The sequence below is a fragment of the Bos grunniens genome, chromosome X (assembly GCF_055505025.1).
Source record: "Bos grunniens cultivar Pamir isolate PY7600 chromosome X, Bosgru_T2T1.0, whole genome shotgun sequence".
Classification (NCBI taxonomy): Eukaryota; Metazoa; Chordata; class Mammalia; order Artiodactyla; family Bovidae; genus Bos; species Bos grunniens.
The window spans coordinates 132,761,446-132,768,184 of NC_141194.1; positions in this window are offsets into that span (position 1 = coordinate 132,761,446).

Here is a 6,739-nt window from a genome sequence, read left to right on the forward strand (position 1 = left end):
ATTCTGTCCCCCTCCCTCCTGCAAGCTGTTTCCCATTAGCTCCCCCACCCAGGCTCTGGCTACGGCCCCACTTTTGCTTCGAGATGGAGATGGATGTTTATCCTTCCGCCTCTTCTGAGTTGGCCTGACTTAGAAAAAGCCAGTGTCCTCTCTCGCCAGTGCTTGTGAAGCACCACAGCACCCTCAGGGAAGTTAGTTACGGCCAGAGACTGACTTTCCTGAACTGAGGGCTGAATCACCTCAGGAAAGCCCCTTCTGCAAAAGTGGCAGTAGCCGCTGGCTGAGGGGAAGATTCCCTTCTCTTGTGATGACCGGGATGGTGGAGTCCATTCAGCTGCAGTAGCCGCTGGCTGAGGGGAAGGTTCCCTTCTCTTGGGATGACCGGGATGGTGGAGTCCATTCAGCTGCTAGTCCCATTTGCACCCGAGGGAACGGAGTCCTGTTTGGGGGGATCAGGGGATGACATTGAAGAGGGAACACCCAGAAAGAAGAGTTTGGGACCTATCGAAGGAAGGGAGTCTAAATGAGTGAGGGGGTTCAGGAAACTCCACCTCCAGGAATAAAAGTAGAGGCAGAGCCCAGGGCCTCAGAGGACAGACCAGGACTGGAGCTGAGGTTATGCCCAAGACCAGAGGACTGGGGAAATGCCCCCTCAAAGGCCTTTCCCTCTCCTGTGCACTGTATTTGCCATCCTCAACTGCAAGCAGGTAGACTTCATGGGTCACCCAGGGGAGGGGCCCTGAAGACAGTCTTCTAGGACAAGCAGCCCTGCCTGGACCAATGGCCTAGGAGCCAGACTGCCAGGGCTACCATCCCAACTCTGTCACCCACTAGCCTCGTAGTGCTTTAGTCACTAAGTCATGTCTGACTCTTGTGACCCCGAGGACTATAGCCCACCAGGCTCCTCTGTCCTTGGGATTTCCCAGGCAAGAATACTGGAGTGGGTTGCCATTTCCTTCTCTAGGTGATCTTCTCAACCCAGGGATCAAACCCCTGTCTCTTGCATCGCAAGTGGATTCTTTACCGCTGAGCCACCAGGGAAGGCTTTACCACTAGCCTCATGGTCTTGGGCAAATGATGCCACTTCTCTGAGCCCACAGTTTCATCACCTGTGAAATGGGTAATAGTTGTAGTATCTTCCTAGGGATATGATGAGGACAAAATGCATTCATGATTGTGAAGCTCTCAGAATGTGCATTGCCACAAGGAGTAAATGCTGTCTAAGTGTTTGTTAAATCAAACGTATAACTAGAACTCAAACCATTCTCATCTGTACCTGGTGCTTTCTGCCCTTGGCATCTAGTACTGCTGAAATGGCAGTTAATGTTTTAGCCAAGATCAGCTGGAAAAAATAACCTGAGCAGACATCCCTCCCCCATCTTCTGGACTCTGCCCTGGGATGGTCCCAAGGCTGCACACAGGACTCAGCCCTCTGATTTTGTCCCCACTGTCCCTGTCTTGGCCCTGGTGGTAAAGATGACCTCATCTCCCTTCACCCTCAGCTCCTCCCTTATCTCAAAAGCAATGGGGATGTGAACCCACATTGGCAATAGGCCTGATGTGGAAAAGAGTAACTCAGGGTGGAGAGGGTGAATGGCCAAGAGTCTTTGTATCAGTGTTGTTCGGATGATCCATTGCTCACTGGAGTCTGGCCGTGACAGTGCAGGCAGCCAAGTCCTCAGAGTCCAGCTGAAAGGCCAAATTCTGAAATGGGAGAAGGTGTTCTTCAGGGTCCTTCCTGTCCGTATCTCTTTTTTGGCACCCTGATCCCAAAAAAGGGTTGGGATAGCCACTCTGCCTTTTGACCTGGATCTGCCTGATCTGGGCACCCAGGATGGCCTGACTTCATCAGAACGTACCTTCATAAATTGCATCTTCTCCCACTGGGTGAAAATAGATGTCCTGAGTCACTGTCTCGATCACTACCACAGCCCATCTCATGTGTGTGACTGAGAAAAATGCACGTAAAGTGACTAGCATGCCAGGAGGTCTAGCACCAGGGTGACAAGCAGTCCTGCTGTGGGACTGTCTGGAAGAGTGGAATCCAAGGATGGCCCAAGAGCAAAGGGAGAGCCAGCAGGACAGAGCTGCAGAGAGCATCCTGGCCGCCTCGCGCAGTACCAGTGAGGTGAGCATTGGCAGGAGAGGCGTGGAAACAGCACCGCAGGCAGTGGTCATGGGGGTCAGGGCCAGATTGGTGGTGCTGACATAAACAACAGCCTGAGAGAGCACAGGCAGGTGGCACCATGGCCTGGAGCAGCCTGTGGCAGCTGGAAAGTCAGAGACCCAAAGGGTGCGCACTTGGAGCATTGTGAAACAGCATGCTGGGGATGTCCCAAGATACTGAGGATGAAGCCTGAAAGGGGACCTGTGGTCCTGCGGTTCTGCAGGTGGGAGGGGACTTTGGATCTAACTTCTGATGTGACCTCTGAGGCGAGAGACCAGCCCCCCTTGCCATGTGGGTGGAGCCCATGTCTGCTGCTTCCCAAGCCCCTTTCCACTCTTCCATCATGGTAGTCCACCATCTTGCGAAACAGGGTGGTCCTCACCTGCAGAAAAGGAGGCAGGCTGGAGAAAAGTAGTGGTGTGGCCCAGGTCCAAGCTGATCAGTGGCAGAACTGGGACTCAAATCTGGATTTGGGGGCTTCAAAGCCCCTGCTCCCTCCATTAGACCTTACTGTCACCCCCATCTGAAATTCCTCTATGGCTCCCACTGTCCTCAGGATAGAAGTCAATCTCTCCAGCTGAGCAGTCAAGGCCTTCCTCCCTGATATGTCCCATCATCCATCTCTTTTTTCCCACATTCTCTCCAACCATCAGAGTCTAGTTCAAAGGTCACCTTGTCCAGCAGTCCTGACCCCTATCTCAAATTCATCCCTCCACTGTGGAGGCTCCCAAAGCATTTCATTTGAGCTTCTATATTAAAAGCTTTCATTGACCCTTTGCTTTCTTGACTCTCTCTTCCTAGGTCACCATCCCTGAGGGCAAGAACCTGCTTTTATAAACCACTGTATGCACCAAGGCATCCAAGACAGAGCCCAGCAAAGAGTGGGCTCAAAACGAGCCTGGTGAATTGAACTCACCCCGGCTCACCAAGGTTCTTGTCAATTCCACTTTAGGATCCTTTTCGTGGTCCTTGGGCACTCTCCCAACCAGCCCGAGCCCTTTACTTGTCTGTCCTCTGCCTCTGTCCTCTCCAGTCACACTGCCCTTCCAGTAGTGCCTCTTACTCACAGTGCTCTCTCTGCCACAGGACCTTTGCTCTGCCTTCAATGCTCTTCCTGCCTCTCTTGCCCTGTGAATTGCTTCTCCTTCAGGTCTCGTCTCATGTCCCTTCATCTGGGAAGCTTTCCTTAACCCCCTGGCTAGGTCGAATCTCCCACTGGTCTTCTTGCTGCCATTGTCATGGTTCCTGCCGCCTGCTTCCTAGCACCTCCCCAGCCGTGGAGATGACCATGGCAACCAGCTCCTGGCTGCCTTTCCCCCACATGTCTGCCTTTACTATGGGTAACATCAAGGTTCCGGTCCATGATCCACTTCATGTCCTAGTTTTTCAAGTTCAGAGCCCTTTCTCCTCCACTCCTCTTCAACACCCCGCCCCGCCCCCCCAAGGCAGCATTCTCTGGCCTCATCATTTCTTGGGATCACCATCCTCTGATATGAACTCTGGCCTCCCATTTTCTGACCACATCCTCTTACCCTTCTGGCAAGAGTCCTCCTTCCCTCACTTCTATTACACCTGCTTTTCAATGTCACCAAAACTTCCTGTCACCAAACTTCCTTATGCTCTTCCTCTCCATTTATCAGCATCCCCTGGTCTCTCTTCCCTCCTTAGGTTCAAATGATGGAACCCATCACTGCAGCCTTTTTCCCGGCACATTTAACTCTCCTGTCCCTTCCTCCTTCCACCACATCCATCCTGCCAGTCTCCACGCTCAAGCAAAGTGTGCTTCTATTGCAGGGCCTTTGCATACACTGTTCCACTAATAGGCATGCTCTTTTTTCAAATATCAACATGGCTCACTCTACTTCATTCAGACTTCCATTCACATGTCACCTCTGCAAAGAGGCTTTCCTTAATCTCATTATCTAAACAGTACCTCTGTCATTCTGTATCCCCTTATTCTGCTTTATCTTCAGAGGGTTTCCCTGACATTATATTTTGTATCTGTTTATTGTTGTCCATCTCTCTTACTAGTATGCAAGCTCCACGAGAGCAGGGACCCTGCTTATTTTGTTCACTGCTGTATCCCAGAGCCCAGAACACTGCCTAGCACTTAGTAAGCACTCAGATATTTGTTTAATGACTGAGTGAACCCCAGGGCTTTTGAACCATGTGTCTTCTCCACAGGAGAAAATATCACAACTCTATTGGTTGGAGCCACTCCAAATGCATGGTGTCCAACCTCAGCAGGTCTCAATGCTTCCTGGCAATCCTTTTACTTGTCCTGCCTTAGCTCCCTTTCTTGTTCCCATATCTAGAAGTAGAAAAGTGTACATTTTTCACTTTAATAGATTCTGCCAAATTGCCTTCCAAGAACAGCTGTACCAGTTCACACTCCTACCAACAGGGTATGAAAATAACTGTTTCTACAATCTCATCAACACTGGATCTCACCAATGTTTTATTTTTTATTTTGATGTGAGCCATTTTTAAAGACTTTTTTGAATTTGTTACAATATTGCTTCTGTTTTATATTTTGTTTATATTTTTGTTTATATTTTATATTTTGTTTTATATTTTGGCACCAAGTAATGCAGGATCTTAGCTTCCCAACCAGGGATCAAACCCACACCCCCTGCATTGGAAAGTGAAGTCTTAACCACTGGGCTGCTGTTACCAGAGTCCAAGCTCTCTGCTCACTGCAGGATAAGCCAATAAATCTGAGAGACCAGGGGTTGAGGCAAGGAATACAACTTTATTTGGAAAGCCAGCGTCTCAAAAGAACCATCTTGTTGGGGCCTGGATGCCAAGTTCTTTTATGAATCAGAGATGGAGGGAGGTGAGGAAACAAAGTAAAAAGACCATTCAATCCTCTAGGAGATATCCTTCAAATAAAATCTCCTAGAATGGCAAGCCTCAGGCAGGAGGATGTGTTACTTTCACTTCCTTACAGCCACTTCATGGGTAGTGTGAAACGGAGTATCTCCTATCATATCAACAAAGATGCCACATCTATCTGTGATTCAGGCCTCCCCAAATGTGAATTTCTGAGCCATGCCAGTAAACAGCAGATGAGGGGCACAGTGCCATTTGCCACACAAAGAATGAAAGAATGTCACAGCCCTTCACAGGTGGGTGGGTTTAGGTTATCTCCCTGAGGCAGGTCATTATGTATGCCTATAATAACAAAAGCGGCAAAATAAGGGTTACTTACAGTCACAGAAGCAGATCCAGTGTGAATTCAAAATTAACCTTTGCAGTTACACTGCCAGGGAAGTCCCTCATCAATGTTTTAGAATTTTGTCAGTTTGATGGGTGAAAATTAGCCTCACATTCTTTTATTTACGCTTACCTGATTGCTAGTAAAGGTTAATTATATTTTTATATGTTTTATATGCTTTTATTTGCCCTTTACTTTTTTCATTCTGAGTACCAAGGAAAGCCTTGGCTCATTTTCCTATTGGGTGGTTTGTCTTTTTCTTATTGATTAGAAACATAAATCTTTGGGACTTACCTGGTGGTTCAGTGGTTAAGACTCCAAGCTTCCACTGCAGGGGGCATGGATTCAGTGTCTGGTGAGGGAACTAAGATCTCACATGCTGCATGGCATGGCTAAAAAAGAGATCTTTATATACTTTGAATATTTTTCCATTATCTGTTTGACATATGACAAATATTTATAAACCACAAATATTTTCTTCCTTTTAGCTTTGTCTGTTTTTGATTTAAAAGACTTAAATTTTTTATGTAGTCAGATAATCTATCAAGAGATTATTTTATAATTTCTAGAATTTGTGACTTACTTGAAAATGAAATGTTATCTCATATTTTCTTCAGAGTTTTAGATTATTTTTTATGAGTGCATGTGTGCTTATAGCTCATTATTTCATCTGGAATTTATGTTTGGTGGAGGGATTGGGGGCAGGAGGAAAAGGGGACGACAGAGAATGAGATGGCTGGATGGCATCACCGATTTGATGGACGTGAGTTTGAGTGAACTCCGGGAGTTGGTGATGGACAGGGAGGCCTGGCGTGCTGCGATTCATGGGATCGCAAAGAGTCGGACACGACTGAGCGACTGAACTGAACTGACCTGATGGTAAGAGGTACAAATCCAATAGTACTGTGGCTTTCCCCTCCCCCCAGTTTGAGAACCAGTTGTCGCAACACCATTTATTGACTATACGTGTGTGCGTGCTCAGTCACTTCAGTCATGTCTGACTCTTTGTGACCCCACGGACTGTAGCCTGACATGTTCCTCTGTCCATGGGATTCTCCAGGCAAGAATACTGGAGTGGGTTGCCATGCCTTCCTCCAGGGGATCTTCCTGACCCAGGGATCGAACCTGGGTCTCCTGAATGGCAGGCAGATTCTTTGTCATCTGAGCCACCAGGGAAGCCCATTGACTAGTTTACCTTTCCTCACTGATGTGCAATGCCTTTTTAGTGTGTATTGTATTCTCATACATACCTGAGACTGAACTAGACTGTTTTCTTCCATTGATCTGTTTGTTACTGTGCCATTACACTCTTTAAAAAAATTTTTTTAATTTATTTTTGGCTGCCTTGGGTCTTT